Below are 17,693 nucleotides of genomic sequence, written 5' to 3' on the forward strand. Positions count from 1 at the left end.
CTCTGACTAAAGAGGCTAAGCTTTAGTCTAAAGCCTGGTTTGAAATAGTTACACATAATCTCACTGTTTGGCAGCCTTCAGTGCGTGATTTTGTGATAACATAAGCGATAACCAAAATCATTAACACCATATCCAATAAAGGTACATTTCTTTTATTTTGCCTCAAGCTTTTTTCTATTTTCTTTGTTAATGTCGACAAAAGCTTCACAACAAAAAGTCTTTAAAAATGAGTAGTTTACCTTTTTACCCGTCCATGCCTCTTGTAGAATACCACCATCCAAGGAACTTGAATGCCCTCTGTTTATTAAATAAACAACAATATCTACAGCATCTGCCCAAAATTGTAAACGCAATCCTGCATGCAATCTCATGCACCTTTCACGCTCCATGATTGTCCTGTTTATCCTTTCTGACACACCATTTTCTTGTGGTGTTCCTAGAACATTCTTCTCTCCGCGAATTCCATTCTATGAACAGTACCTATCAAACTCTTTGCTATAATATTCACCTCCATTATCTGATCTAAGACACTTCAACCTTTTCCCTGTCTCATTTCAACCAAATCATTCCATTTCTTGAAAGTATGAAATACATCAGATTTATTTCAAATACAGTAAATCTAGGTTTTTCTGGTTGCATCATCAATAAAAGTAACATAATAATGAGAGCCACCAAGAGATGATACTTGAGTAGGTCCGCATACATCTGTATGCACAAGCTCTAATTTCTCACCCTTCTTTTCTTTCCCAACTCTAAGGAATCTGACTCTCTTCTGTTTTCCATAAACACAATTCTCATAGAATTTTAAATCAACATGCTCCAAACCTGGTAACAATTTTTTTTGAGTGAAGAATCTACATCCCCTTCACACTCATGTGCCTAAGCCTATGATGCCACAATTCCATATCTTCTCCTGTATAGTTTAAAACATTAATAGAATTAGAAATACCATTGCATAGATACAATGTACCAACCTTTTTATCCTTTCGCTATTACCAGGGATCCTTTAGTGACCTTCCAGGTTTTATCTGTGAAAGTAGTTACACAACCTTCACCTCCCAACTGCCCTGTCGAAATCAGATTTTTCTTTAGATTTAGAGCATGCCTTACCTTCTTTAATAGCCACTGATTTAAATTTTGCTATTTTATAAAAATTGTACCCATTCCAATGATTTTACAGGGTTTATCATTACCCAATCGAACTTGTCCAAAATCTCCTTGAACATAATCATGAAAATGTTTCTTATCAGGTGTGGCATGGAATGAGGCCCATGAATCTACCACACAGACATCAATCATATTTTCTAATGAAAGAATCAAAGCATCTTGCAACACACCACCTATTACATTCGCTTCATGATTAGTTTCTTGTTGCGCATCTCCTTCTTTTCCCTTCCGAGACTTGCAGTATTTCTTCAGGCGTCCTTTCTTCCTACATTTCTAGCACACTATCCCCAATATGGACTTGGATCTGCCTTTTCTTGACTTACTGCGATATCCTGGGCTCTTTCCTCTTTCCATTTTTCTTCCCGTAGTCTCTGCAGTCAAAGCATTACCTGATGTCTCACCAGAGCTTTTCCGTTGCATTTCCTCGCTAAGGATTGCACCGACAACATCATCAAACTTTAAAGTAATAGATCTAGAGACAGATTTACTAATGGCCATAACTAAGCCATTCCAACTTTCTGGAAATGAGCACAGAAATAATAGAGCCCTAACTTCATCATCAAAATTTACCCCTACATAACTTAACTGACTTGTAACTGTATTAAAATAATTTAAATGGTCTGCAATAGATCCACCTTCTGACATCTTCATATTAAATAAATGCTTCATAAGAAATACCTTATTTGAGGCCGAGGGTTTTTCATATAGTTTGGCCAGTGCTGACATTAAACCCTGTGTTGTCATTTCCTTTGAAATATTAAATGCTACTGACGCGACTAGGCATAGCCGTATTGTTCCAGGTGCCTTTCTGTCAAGAATATGCCATTCTGTGTCTGTCATACTCATCAGCTTCTTTGTCTTTCCACTCAATGGTAGGTAGAGATCTCTCTGATACAGATAATCTTCCATCTACATCTTCCACAGCTGGTAGTTTTGGCCATTGAATTTTTCGACCCTAAACCTACCATCTTCCGTCATTGCTCCCACTCGAACCAGGAACCCTTCTCTCTACGAGTTTGTCAGCTAAATAGACCTTCGGCTCTGATACCAGTTGTTACAAAAATATATATTACGGAGCAATGGAACACATAAAATATTGCAGAAATATAAACACAAAAAATGCATAAAACAAGAGGGACACAGATATACGTGGTTCACCCAGTTTGGGCTACATCCACGGAGAAACAGCCAGTCATTCTTTTATTATATTATCTAGCAAACTGAAGAGATACAACCTACAACAGATCCGTTGTAACACCCTCTTCGCTCTCAATCTCCTCTCTCTTCCTCACTCAGAATACAGATATACATAGACACAATACAATTCCCTCATATATAGTGAGCGGTTGCCTTCTAGGGCATAAAACCTTAAATTAAACATAACTTCTACCGTCAGATCATCCGCCTAATTAACAACCCAGATTGACTAAAAATTAATAGACTTTTACAAGGCAATTTTACATCTATTTTTAGCTTCAGGGGTGTTGCCCCCGAACCCCTGCTAAGGGACCGCTTGCCCCCGGACCCCCGCAACTAGGGGGGACAAGTCCCCCCCCCCGCATGAAGGGGTGTACAGTCTTCCTGGGGTATACATCCGGTTGAAACATTTAAATACAGAATATAATCAGGCTCCACACCCAACACTTTAGACTTGTCAGCTGGGTCCAGTAAGTCTGCAGCGAAGCGGAAGAAGGAAGAGGCCAGGTTAAAGATGGAGCAGTTGACCGAAAGGAGGAAGAAAGAGACCAAGGAAAAAGCCGAAGAAGAGCACGATACCAAGAAACATATAGAAGGGGAGGATAAAGAGGAAGAGCGTGACTCTGATAGAATTCAGAGGTCTCCTTTGCCATAGATAGAGGAGGAAGAGTAGCGAATAGAACAATGGGGAGCGGACCCAGAGACTACTCCATTTTGAGTTAAGCACACAAGGGTGCAGGAGAAAGTAGGGTCATGGAAGAAGTCCAAGGCCAGCAAATCATCCCTTGATGCCATCACCTTGACAGAGGGTGATGTGAATGACATCAGTGATACAGTGAGGGATGTGACCGCGCAATTGCTGCAGCAATTCAAGCAATAGTAGAAACAGGCCTTGGTCACCATTCAAATAGGTCTTCACGATCGGTAGATCCAGGATACTCAGGTGCATACCAGTGTAGGGCAGGGCAGTGTGGCATCGAGCAGTTTGGCACTTGGAACCTCAAATGTAGCAGAGATGGTCCACTTAATGGATCTCCAGGTCGTCGTGCTGCTAGATGGAGCATTGACTGCAAAAACAGAAGCTAAAAGGGCCACTATCAGCGCTCTCAAGAAAGTCAGGTTAAACTTGGCCATGCTTCCAAGTGAAGCCCTTCACACCCTGCAAGACGGTGTGATCGCAGAACTTTGGGCTCAAGAAGAATTCGCATTAAATGTTATCAGTGAGCAGAAGGTGAAAAATTCCTAGATGTTCGTAGGAAATATTTTTGTGATTGATATTCTTAAGAAGATCAAAGAGAAGAATGAGTGCACAATGGCTATGGTGACTGAGGCATGCCAGACTATTCCAGACCTAAACATCCCAAAAGATGCACCAGTCGACACAAGAATCTAGAAGCTCACTGTAGGTGTGCTTGATGCATGGATAGAGTTGGCCAAGGTTCAATTTGAACTGAACCTTAATATCATCTAACTTGAGTTGAGGGCCCAACCTTTGACTCCACCAGAAGTCAGAGAGCAGTGTGAGGCCACTGTTAAAGGTATCATTGTAGTTGTCAATACCACAGTGAAGGATTGCACTGTGCTCTTTGAATAGGCACTCAAAGCAATTACCAGTCTGCAAGAAGATCCGAACCTACAAAGGCTATAAACTGAGGTACGAGAACTGTAGCAGAGGTATGATGAGGTCAAAGCGATAGCGCACACCATCACCATCATGCAGAGGTTGGCGAAGCTATAGGAAGCAAATGCACTCAAGGAACAGGTGGACACAACACAACACAAGGAGGCAATATTGAAGGCCAGGGTGGGGCCTTGGCTAAATGAAGCATATGTTCTCACAGCCACCATTCAAGGCAAACTAGCTAGTCTACAGGCAACACAACAGAAAATACAGGCAGATAGTGCAGGACCAGTGACAGAGCAGCTGGTTGAGCAGGTTAAGAAGGTGGTTACGCAGTGTACCGGTGAGGTTGCAGTAGTATAGGTGGAGCTGGGAGGTCATTGCGACAAGATCTCTATGCTATCAAAGTGACTCAAGGGCGAGTCACCAGATTTTTGTTAGGGGCCCATTAGGAAAGAGTCCCCTAGGATCAATTGTGGGGTTAAAACCCTAATTTTTGGGGTTAAAGGCACAAGTTTTGTATAAATAATGTAAATTATCTACATTTTTTGGTCGTGGAGTGCGAATATATAAAGAGTCATCAAGGGTTTCTTCCCTTAGTTTATGTAACTTGTGTCGTCTTTATGAGATCCACCCTTGGTCCACGGACCATGGGAGTATAAAAAGGGAAGTATTAGAAGAGTCTAAGGCAATTTTTAGTTTAGTTCAGATGAGTCTAGTTATGTTTTATGTAATGGGTCTATGAGAGCTAAGAGCGAAGAGTCTTAGCGTAAGAAAGAGGGTCTGCAGCTGTGTGTGCAAAGGTCTAGGGTAGAAGTCCATAGCTAAGTGCGTGGACCCCTGCAGCTATGTGCGCAAGGAAGTTAGAGTCTGTACTGAAGATCTGAAACATCAATAAAGATAATTATTTTGGAGCTACCTGTGTATGAGCTATCTTACTTATGTTATAACTGTATGCAATTATGTTATGTTGAATACTGGTTTTATGATTTAATCCTGTATTGATGTGTGAATCTATGTGTTTTACTTTGTCATATGAACACAAGTAAGAATATCTGTTTATGCAAAGATAATCATAAAGCATGTTGAAGTTATCCAATACTTAAGCTAACCTAGGTAGACATAGAAGTAAGGCTAATTACAAAGGCACGTAAGTGTCTAAATTACCTATTTAGAGTACATGAAGGATGATCGTAGACCTTCATGAAGGTCTTGAAGCCAACTAAGATAAGTATATATATAAGCCCTAAAGGGCTTATCGATTTGCACGAAGAAAGGGTTAGAGTATAAAATGACATCACAACTATTGTAGGGTGCAGAAACTTGGTTCCTGCATCCCCCCATACTTCTTCGGGTGGGACTTCAGTCCGCGCTCCGTGGATTGATGTCGAAAGGGCCAATGGTGTAGGGATTTTCTTGGATAATTAATGTTGAACCTGGGTCAAGGCCCATCATGCCAACACAACCCTTTCAAATTTATCTAGAATTAAATTGACATCTTCTAAACCATCATAATGTGGTAAATTTCATACCTCAGTGGATATACATGAGAGTGATTTGTAAGCCTATTGCATTATAGTGATGATACCTAATGCAACCTATTTTTCCGTTGTTCGAGCTCCTGATTTGAATCTGAATTGCAGGAGTAATCCTTCTCCCACATAATTCACCCATCTGTTGTAGGGTTGATCCAATCTTCATCCTGCATAGAAAGCTTACAGATCTTCTTAATATCATCCCCCTCATCATAATCGCGAATAGGTTCAGTATATCACGCTCCCTCAGCTGGATCTAAAGGAACAATAACCCTTATTTCCTTGTTTTCAGATGTCATATTGTGCTTCTTAAGGTTGACAACTGTGTTCATATCAAATTCCCATTCAATTCCAAGAAGTTTTGGATATGGGTTATTGTCGTCCACTATCTATGATCACTTCAAAATCAGCTATGGCGTGTGTCCCTTCAATATCCAAAATCACTCCATGTAGGCACTCCATAGGAGTAATATTCTACTGATTCTCCATCCTCAGCTGGATCGGGACCACTGTAGCGCTGGTCTTTCCATTCTTTCCCAAGTTTTCTTTGATAGAAAATTTGCATCAGGCCCCAAATCGGGAATTACTTGGTGCATTTCAAATTCTCCAATCTTAGCAGTCAATCTCATTTTGCGACCACTCCTTTTCTTACTTTTTCCCACCTTCTTTACCGTGCATTATTCTGGCATTGGCTTATTCTTTCCAATGCAATTATCTATCAATTCTTCCAGTCTTTCTACTCCCTTCTAATCTCTTAGGAGCTTCATGTAGGTTTTTCAAAAGGATGTTAATAATGAAGGGTTTGCCTCCTACGTAGTATTGATGTCTTCAGGCTTTCCTGTACTTTGAGTCCTTGATGTAGAAGCTCCTTCATCTAAAAATCTCTTCTTTGCTTCCATAAATGATTCCTTTACGTTATGTACATCTAATCTAGTCTCCTTATTAGCAGCCTTGCGAACCCATACATTTTCCTGTGGTTGCTTCCCTTCATCCTCCCCGATAGCTATGCCACTTCATGTGACAATATTAACACTATGACCCTCTTCACGCAGTTCATATATCATCATCTGGATGTTCTAGGTAGGCTTTTGAGTCTAAGTCTCATTTTCTTGCATCTTCGTGATGAGCACGGGGAAATATTCTATGACATGATCAAAGTGGTGACAATATTGACATGAGGGGTGCATTGGACTCTAACAAGCTCGCGCAAATTGACCCGATTCTCCAAAATTGTAATAGATGATCATGCCACGAGCTCTTCCATCCCCTCCTCCTCATTCTCTTCCTCACCTCAGAAACCTCCCATGCGTTGTAGTTGTGCCTTGATCTTGATGATGAGCCTCCATTTGTACTCTATATGTTGGTGTTATGTCCATCATCAATTCATAACTTTGACAATTACACTCGTCATGACCCACAAACTTGTATAAATTTCAAAACAACTACTAAGGGGTCAACACAAATTTCTACAAAAAATGACAATTGTTCATAGTGTGTTTCCCTGTAACTTGACAAATGACGCATGATGGTACCACTCCCATACCCAGACCATCAATGTTCTTTGGTTTCAAGGGGATAGGACCCCCTCCAACTAGATGATTTTGGTACACTGGGAAATGATCCTTATCATGAACCTGACCCTTACATTTCAAACACCATACTTCCAAGCAGACCTCATTCTAGACATCTTTTTGCTTCTTGAGGCTCTGCAACTCCATATGCAGGCTAGCCAGTTGTGACTGAATTTGTTGCACTCCTAGATTCATATCCTGAATCACTGAGGCTTCTAATTTCATAGAAATATCGAATGCCTCCACCTGCATCCCAATGTTTTGATGTGACAGTGGTAATCTAAAATGGGGCAATAGTGAAGCAATGTACCAATCCTTGTGTTGGTCATCTGTCATCTACATATTAGCCTAATGGAGCACACATTTCAACCTTTGATGAAAGTCACACGTTGACTCATTCACCTTCTGTTGGATCTCTTTGACCTATGTTACTGACTGGGCTTACAACTTAGGCTTCATGAATTTGTTATTGAGGGATTTCCTCATTTATTCCAGTGTTGCATTTGCATGAGCCAAACAATACTTTATATACCAGCTTAGTGCTCTATCTTGCAGTATTGTGACCAATTGCGCTTTCTTCAAGTCAACATATGTAATCTACAGTGATTTCCCCACAACATCAACTACAAACCAAATTTTTTCAGGTTCTTCAGTCTCTAGACCCCTAAATATGGTCATCTTCATAGTGTTGGTCGTGTTGAATAGTGGAGGTGGAGGCGTAGGTGTATCAGGCGGAGGTGATGGCAGAGCTGGAGTGGATGGATGTGGTATTCCCATGATACCCTGACTTACTATCTACAATGCACCTAATGGTGTCTTTAGAATACTACTTTCTTCGTCACTATTAGATGCTCCCAGCAGAGGGTTGTACTCAGCACCTAAATCTAGATCTCTTCTAAACGTGTTTCCACTTCGCGTGGCTCTTGTAAAATCTATTCTAAACATTAATTCAATGGTATAACCCTTTTCTCACACAATAGCATTTTAATCAAAGTTTTTAGTGACTTCAAATACTTACCTCTTGGTCCTTTGAGAAATTGTCCTTGAGCTTCACTATAACTAATGGATGTATCGATTGTGAACGCAAGTCACAAAACATCTTAACCTTTAACCTACTAAGGGGATTTGACCTTTGTAAAGCCCCTTTGACTTCTAATGACCTTCATGCTCGGCTTGCTCAAAATTTAGAGACTTTACAAAGATAACAAAAATTATTACAAAATTTACCCTAGAGGACCTTGTCCCAATAATCTCCTCAAGATTTGATCTAGTCCTAGCTTGAAGAGATTTCCCTAATCTAAGTGAAAGGTGCACTCTTCCTTACAATTCTCCTCTTCTCCCTCGATGATATATTTGGAGGAAACTCTACATCAACTAGGTAGGTAGCTATGTCAGCAAACTGTGGAGAAAGAACAAAAATAGCAAATAAGTGTTCATCTGGGAGTTTATCATCAATCATCCCTTCCTCACCTACAGGAAATGCAAGTCTAGAAAAAAAATATGCAACTACATTTTCTTTACCTCACTTATCAATGATAGTTAGATCAAAATGCTGTAGTAAAAGCAACCGTCTAATAATTCAAGCATTCACATCAAGCTTGTGCATTAAATATGTGATAGCTGCATGGTTAGTATGCACAAAGGTTTGATATACAATGATGTAGTGTCAAAAATTATTCAAAGTGTGGAAAAGAGCTAGGAGTTCCTTCTCAGTTACAATGTAATTCAATTCAGCCTTAGACAAATTTTTGCTAATGAATTAAATGGCATAAGGAAACTTGTCATCTATCTGGGCTAGGGCTTCTCCTACAACTTTGGCAGATGCATCGACATGGATATGGAAAGGAAGAACCAAATTTGGGCCTCTAAGTATGGGTGTATGCTGGCTTGAGGGACCTTGGACCCAGGTTCATAGTTAGCTACACTAACCACCAAAACCCTACACTACCAGCCCTTTTGGCAAAAACCCATGTAGCGTAAGATGTAGTGTCACCCGAGGTTGTATTGGGGGATCCTAGAACCAAGATTTTGCATCCAAAGGACTATGTGATGTGTTTCTGTTACACTTAGGGCTTTATCTGACCTTCACAAACCCTAACCCTTAAAACCCACAAAATACAATAACGAACAATTAACAAATGTAAACCCTTCATTGATTGCACTAAACATTCATAACGTCATGTAAATAAACATATCTACTTCTTTCGCGCATCTATTAAGTACTTTTGACAATAAGTTATAGTAAAGAGATCAAACATGCAATAAATTGAGAAGTAAACAATAACACACAAATACATAGATAATGCTCCAAAACAACCTTTATTATGCTTAGATCTCCAATTACAGACTCTTCCAACCCTACGCACACAGTTGTAGGTACCCTCGCAATCAACTGTGGACTTACCAAGGTCTCCTCACACACAGCTGAAGGAGCCTTCCCCTTTGCCCAAGTATAGAACAAACAAAATAGACCCAAACTTGCCTTTCTATGCTCTTCACTATCTTCCTATGACTCTTCTATGACTCCTTTTGTATATGATGCTTTATTATAATACCATGGTCTACGAATCATGGTTAGGTCACAAAACAACTTGAATATTAACCAACCAAGGGGCTTTGATGTTCTTAAAGACCCTTTAAATCCTATCGACCTATGCACTCCACTGCTCAAAATGCGGAGACTCCATAATATTAACATAAGTTTAACAAAATTTAACCCCAGAGGACCCTGTACTAATAGGCCCCCAACACAAAGTCGTAACTCATCCCAAGTCACGCTGCTAGTGTTTCCTCGATCTTTGCTTGTAAACCACTGAACACTATCTTGAATGCTTGAAGATATGTTTTTCCCTACGCAATGGCCTGACGAAATTTTTTAACTAGTTTCTTTGTAGTTGGACATTCAACTACAAGGCCATAGTTCTTTGTGTCTACTACATAGCCTTCAACTTGCTTTCAACTGTCTATGAGAGCTCGATTGCCTCCTCTTCTAAGGGCTACATTCTTGAGGATATGATGAATGCCTTTCGACACAGCTCATCAATCTATGCTTGGATGATCATTCCTTCCTATAGTGGGTTGAACCTTTGCACTAGTGCTAAGGTCCACACTGTTTCCCTAATCTCGTCAAACTGCACCTATTTTTCTCGAATATATCTTTCCATTTTCTGCAAGTATGGATCCTCCTACAGTGAGGTCCACATCTCCATGGTATGCTCAAACAACTGGATACAATCCTTGATTGTAGCTTCCTGGGTAGTCATATTCTCTTTAATAGTAGCCTCGCGCTTCTCTCTGACTTCCGAAGGAGTGGTTGGTTGTAGCTTAAGTTGAAGCTCAAATATTTGTAGCTACAACTCAAATCAAACCTTGATAATTTCATCCTTTGACTCCTTCACTACAAAAGTTAACTTTTGGATTTTCTCTATGGAGACCGCTTCGGCTGGAATTTGGAGCTCGGGAAGTTCACTACAAGCCTGCGCTATTGCTGATTCTAGCTGTTGACTATGCACATTGACCTCTTCTTGCTCTTTTAGCACCTATGCCTTTTCCTCAAACGTCTGTTGGTTGTTCATTTTTACTTTCCTAATAACCAGTAATGCCTGTTGTTCCTGAAACCTGAGCTCATCTAATACTCCTTGATGTAGCTCATGCAATGTCTGAATGGGGAGCACTGCAAGGTTAAGGCCCAATTTTATCAGATGCAATAGGCACGCCTTTTCCTCTGAATTCTCAATGTGCAGTGATCCCTCTAGTAATTGTACTATGAGGATGCCTATGGTCATCTATGTTGCTGAGGCTGTCCCACTCACTTGCTTCAGGCTCGCTTGCTTGAGGTTCACTTGTCCTATGCTCTCTTGAATCGCCCCTGTCTAGACCTACAATTCCCTCAGGCCATGTTGTACCTCGTCCAATGTCTGATGGTACTAATCCTCGATGTGTCCCCAAATAGTTTCCGTGGCATTGCGGGCCACATCACTAATCTCATCTAGGTCCCCCTCCATGAGGACCATTGGCGTCGTGCTCATAGAATTATTAGACTTCTTCTTCTTCATGCGAGGTCTTGTGGTACTCTATTTCTACCTGTTCTTGACAATGAAGGGGGAATCCAAGTCTGTGCCCCCTTCCTCTTCACCTTATATCTCTACTTCTACATTGGTGCACTCCGTTTCAGATTCATCGAGGTTAATAGTGGCCTGTGACGTGGTGGAGACATTATCCTTTGGCGCTTCTGTCTCTTTTGCAGAGACCTTTTCTTTCAGGGATTCTTTCTCCTTTGTAGAGGCCTCTTTCTGTTGTACGACCTCCTTTTTCTGCATGACCTTTTCTTTCATAAAAGCCTCATGTGCTTCTTTCTTCTTTTTTTTCTCTACTGCTATCATAGCGCTGGTTTTCTTTGTTTCACCTTTAGTAACCTTACCGGTTCATGTGCCTGCATCAGATGGGGTGCGTCATTTGCTCAGCCATTTACTGATGACCCCCATGATATCATCTTTTGTGACCAAATATGGCAGCTTATGCCATGTGCCCGTGGTGTCCTCCTTTATGCAGATAGACATATTGTTAAAATCTATGTTGAAGTCTGCAATGTTAGCATATTATGTGTGTAATATTGGTGATAAACACGGCCATTGGTTAATCACCATCCGCAACTAAGACTCGAATATGATCTATAATATCTCTGTCTCCATGAAGTGTTCAAGATCCTTTGTCATCCATAGCGAGGCGAACTTCACAACCTCCCATAAGTGTGGATCATGTTGCAAGAACTAGATTTCTTTAGTTGTCCTCCATGCCACTAGTGCGATCAACAAAAGCTACCACGCATAGTGGAATGCCTTACCATCATCTCGGGCTTTGCGAAAATCCTCCAAGAACTCATGACATAGATACCAAGCCCAATTATATTGGACTCGTTTGGCACACTGTGCAGCCAAAAATACTACTGGTGTCTGAACTTCATCAGCATGAAACTTCCTCATGATCTTCCCCGCTCTATTTTTCCAGTAAATTTCATAGCGTCGTCCGATATGGAGATAATTTCATAGTCACGTGACTTCTTCACTAAACCGAAGTCACTCTTCATTTGGTCTGCCATATTTTTCTCCTATGATATCCCCACAAAAGCATCAGCAGGGTTCACGCCTTGATATGGAAACAAGGTTATTCGTTGTATTAACATATCGGTAATTGGAATGGCCCCTACCAAAGGCACCCATCGTGAACTAACGTTAATAATTGATGCACACGGATAATGTTGATGGTGCTATGGCTAAAATGAAACACCCACAACATGTTGAGCAACCCCGCATGCTCAAATTCCAACAACCCACTTCATTGGCTCAATTCATGTAACATTTGTCTCCTCATAGTAGACCTTCTTCAAATATCTACATGGTTCCAATTGTGGGAACTTTGCGTGATCCCCTAGGTCCCAATCCTCCATCTTCAAAACCATTATATGGGCCATCAAAGTTCCCTCGAAAGGTATCCCTTCTAGCAGCAATGGTGTAGAGACCTGGAACTTTGTCGAATCTAGGTCCTTAGTAACTTTGGTTGTTGATTTTATAGGGGGTACATAAGGTGGTAACAGAGTAATCGACGCTTCTTCATCAGCATCAATTTCTTCAACCCCCATAGTTAAATACTCCTCATCTAATTCTAAGGGCTTTGTTAGTTGCATGCTCTTATCCATCTGACCCTTCTGTGTGATCTTTGTTGGATTCTTGCGTGGTGATTGTCGCACTGGCACTTAATGGGGCTCCTTTTTCTTCTTCTCTCTTGCCGTGGAGGTAGATGGTTTAGGCCTCGACAACCTAGGCACTGTGGTAGGCACAGGTTGTGTTGTAGTCATTCTATCCAAAAATATTTGCTTCTTCCACTCAGTTAAATTCACCTCCCATTGAAGTCCTTGTTTGGCAAACTTCTCTCGAGTTTCCTTCCAATCTCCTCCAAACATGCAACAATTGTTTTGGCACAAAATAAGGTTCAAAATCTCAAAGAAATTTCTTAGGAAGAAAATTGTTCAAATGTGGAGTGAGATGTTTTATTTATAGCCCATTTTGAATTCGAATCCATCCGTTCCCTCTAGATCACTTTCATTAATAAACTTTTTGCAGTAGATTTCCAAAGACATGCTCCTTAAATTGTCTTCCCCCACTCCCTTTAACGGAAAAAATCTCCATCCGATTATCTACAGTGCTTCCAATGGTCACTTTATGACCAAGTTGTGTAGGACCCACCATGCTATCGTAGCTCCATCGTCACAGCTCCCTTCTACGCCTTTCTCCTAATCGTTGTGCAACCCCTTCACTTCGCCAAACTGTCCTTCTGACAGCATAGTTTATAGTCCCACACTTCCTTGCAACTGCTTGGAGTATTAAGACTATCCTACATCCATATAGTCATTACATAGGGGTGGTATCACCCCTGTACAACTTTAACCAACTCCCATTGATCTTTCTTGGAAATAGTTCCCTGTTCAGCTTCGTGAGCTGAACTGCACCTCCATCTATAATATCCTTGATGATATATGGCCCCGGCCAATGCACCTAGAAATTTCATGGAAACTTTGTAAATTTTCTATCATATAGTAGCACTAAATTTCCAATTTTAAAGGTGCAATGCCTTATGTGGCGATCATGACACGCCTTTTCGCAAGCCTTCAGCACCTCCTGATGAAACCTAACGAAGAAGCGCTCTTCTTCTAACTCAACTATCTGCACAATGGGTTCCTCCATGATATCATGATCAACCATATCTGTTACTGTTGCAATCCACAAACTTGGCACGATGTACTCCATAGGCATCACAACCTTTTGTCCATAAATCAGCCGAAAGGGTGTCTGTCTAGTCAACTTCTTCCAGGTAGTTCTATATGCCAACAGAACAGCTGGTATGTGCACATCCCAATCATTCTGATTTGCATACAAATATTTCTCAAAGCATTCTCCTGGATCTTATTGAAGGCTTCCACTATGTTATTGTCTTGATGGTGATATGGTGTTCTTTTCTGATGATACATATGAAATTCTTTAAGCAAAGCAACAATTGTTTCATTTAAGAAGTGTGAACCCCTATCGCTCATTAAGATATTAAGACAGCCAAACTGAGACAAAATGTATTCAAATATGAACTTTGTAACTATAGGCGTGCTACAATCCTTCACGGGCTACACCTTAACCCACCTAGTCAAGTATTCGGTCACCATAATGATGTATCTTGCTGTTGTCTTCTTTCCTAGTGGCGGAATCAGTCCCATGAATTCTATTGCCCATTTATCGAATGCTTGTAACAACATTTGCAAGTTCAGAGTCAATCCATCCCTTTGTGACGACCTCCGTGTTCTCTAACAAACATGGCATGCCCGACAATATTCCTTAGAATCCTTGTGCACAGTTGGCCACCATAGCCCCACTCATAGGATCTTCTATGCAATTTCTCTTCTTGCATAATTTCCTCTAACAACTCCTCCATGTGCTTTAGTGAGGATACTTTGACTTTGATAATCTGGGACATACCTACGTAGAATTTCATCCGATCCCATTTTATATAAGTGCCCTGGAATGACAGAAAAATCCGCAACCCTTACCACCAATTCTTTCTTTTTCTATGTTATATACCCTTCAGGAGCTGTACTCGTAGATGTAAATTCGATTATGTCTGCAAAGCACATAGAAAAGAGATGTGCATCAAGAAATCCTTCATCCATATTTGTAGGCTCATCGCCATTCTCAATCTACGGAGGTGATCTGGTCCAACATTTAATCATCTTGGCTTCACAACTACTTAAAAGTTGTATTCCTAAGAGAGAAGCAACCATCTACAAATCCCCCCCCTGCAACAGAAGCTTGTTGACCAAGTACTTGAAAGCGGAATGGTCTATGTACATTTTGAAGTGCGCACCCAATAAATAGTATCTGAACATTTGGAGTGCATATACCATTGCCAGTCCTTTATGCTCCATGGCTGAATAATTATTTTCTGCCTTAGATAACTTCCTGCTTGCAAATGTAATTGGATGGTCAATATCACCTGTTCCTAGTTGTCTTAACACAACTCCCAATGCTATGCAAGATGCATCCACATGTATGTGGAATTATTTCTTCCAGTCGGGGAACACTAGAATAGGCGCTGTAATCATCCCAACAAAATGGCACAACCTACTTCACTAATCTCTCCACGGGCACAGTGATCTACGCATATGCCTTGATGAACTTCCTATAATATCCTGTATGGCCTAACATTGCACAACTATTTTACATTCCTTATAGGCTCTAGATTGGTAATCAATACAATTTTGGCAGGGTCCACCATCAACCACTTCTTACAGACAACGTGGCCCAAGAGTATCCCATACGGTATGAAGAATATGCACTTCTTCAGATTAAGGGATATCTGATACTTTCTACAAGTATCCGTCATTTAGGCGAAGACTTGCAACATACTCTTTCACTAACCCAAACATTGTCCAATCATCAAAGTAAAGCTCCAAAAACATATGAATAAACTCTTTAAAAGTTGTGACTACCACCCTAGAAAAGATCGTAGGGGCATTCTTAGGTCCAAAGGGCATAACTATATACTAAAAACAACCCCATTATGTGGTGAAAGTAGTCTCACTCCGATCCTCTGGCATGATTTTGATCTAATGATATCATGAGAACAAACAAATAGGCTTCCTGACCTCCAACATTCTCCAATACTTCTTCTATGAATGGTGTAGGTAATGGATCATCGATAGAAGAATCATTCAAATTTCTTAAATCTACGCATATTTAGATTTCTCCCTTCATCTTTTTTTTCTTGAACCACCATAGGACTAACCCAGTTTGATTCTTCTACAAGCTCAATAATCCCAGCTGCAAGCATCTTATCTAATTCTTCATGCACTTTTTTCTTGTACTTAGGATTCAACTGGTATGGACATTGCCTCACTGGCTTCATATTGGTCTTCATCACACCCAAATCACCTACTATCCCCTTTAGATCAGATAACTTTATGTCAAACAAGTCCTAATACTCCCACAGTAACTTTGCAACTTTGTCAACTCTGTCCTCATCTTAGTAATACCCTATATTTGTGGACTTCGACTGTGCTTCCGACCCACTGTTCACTTGGTTAGTTTTCAAAGGTTTTGAGATGTCAGGAACTTATGCCTTAGGCCATGTGACTTCACTTTGTCCTTCTAACTCAGGAATACTGATGTTCCTAGGATCTTCCTCACCTTCTTTTGTGGTCACATTGTAGCAATCCAGAGCATGGCGTAGATGTGTACTCTAGTCTAGTTGGACCCATGTGACAAGTTCTTCAAGAATTTTGAATATTGAAACTTTGATCTCCTATAACACTTCATCAATACACTCAAATCCATCCTCAAAACTGAAAGTTAACAGAAAGCTTTCCTTAACAACATCCCACTCTGCAATTCCGTGTTGCAACCCTTTTTCTAGATACTAGTTCATCGGAATAGGATTGAAAGTGTAACAGAATATGTGAACCCATTCTGGCTGTGGTTCCTCTCCCCATGCTTTCATCCATCAAGCTAGATGCTTGTGCGGATCATCCTTTCCTGTATATTTCTCCACAATGCGCATATTGGCATATCCAAATTGTAGCTTCATCATCCTTTTATACTCCTTCTAGTTTTCAAATCTGTTCATATGTGTACCCCACCATCTGGCAGGCGTAGTTCTCAGTGTGATGTATAATTCCTAGAAGCAATGTTCCTTGAGAAAATCCCTTTCATATTTATTCAAAAATAAATTTACATCTTCTAAACCATCATAATACGGTAAGTTGCTTACCTCAGTGGATATACATCAGAGTGTCTTAGTAAGCCTGTTGCATCACAACATCGATACTTTATGCAGTCTATTCTGCCAGTGCTTGAGCTCCTCATTTGAATCTGAATTGCAGGATCTGTCCTTCTCCCAAGTAATTCGCCCATCCACGTAGGGTTTTCCAATCCTCATACCACGCAGTAAGCGTATAGATTTTCTTGATATCATCTTCCTCATAATAATCTTGGACTCGTTCACTATATCATGCACCCTCAGCCGGATCCAATGGAAAAATAACCTTCAATTCCTTCTTCTCAAATGTCATGATGTGCTTCTTTAGGTTGATGACCACATTCATATCAAATGCCCAATCAATTCCAAGCAACACCGGGTATGGATTACTATCATCCACTATTTCAATTACCTTAAAATCAGCAATAGTGCATGCCCCTTCAATATACATAGTTACTCCATGTAGGCACCCAATAGGAATAATATTTTGTTGATTCATCATTCGTAGTTATATTGGGGATGACTATAGCACTGGATTTCCCATTCTTTCCCAAGTTTGTTTAGGAAAAACATTCGTATCGGATCCTAAATCTAGGATCACCTGGTACAATTCAAATTCTCCAATCTGTGCAGTCAATCTCATCTCTTGAATAGTCCTTTTCTCACCCTTGTCCACCTTATGCACTGCACGTTGTTTAGGGAGCGACTTACACTTGCCAGTGTAGTTGTCTATCAACTCTTGCAGTCCCTCTACTACTTTTTGGTCCCTTAGGAGCTTCATGTAGGTATATAAGAAATATGTTAACA

The sequence above is a fragment of the Pinus tabuliformis genome, chromosome 9 (genome assembly GCF_031772625.1).
Source record: "Pinus tabuliformis cultivar Carrire ecotype Pingquan chromosome 9, CPIR1, whole genome shotgun sequence".
Lineage (NCBI taxonomy): Eukaryota > Viridiplantae > Streptophyta > Pinopsida > Pinales > Pinaceae > Pinus > Pinus tabuliformis.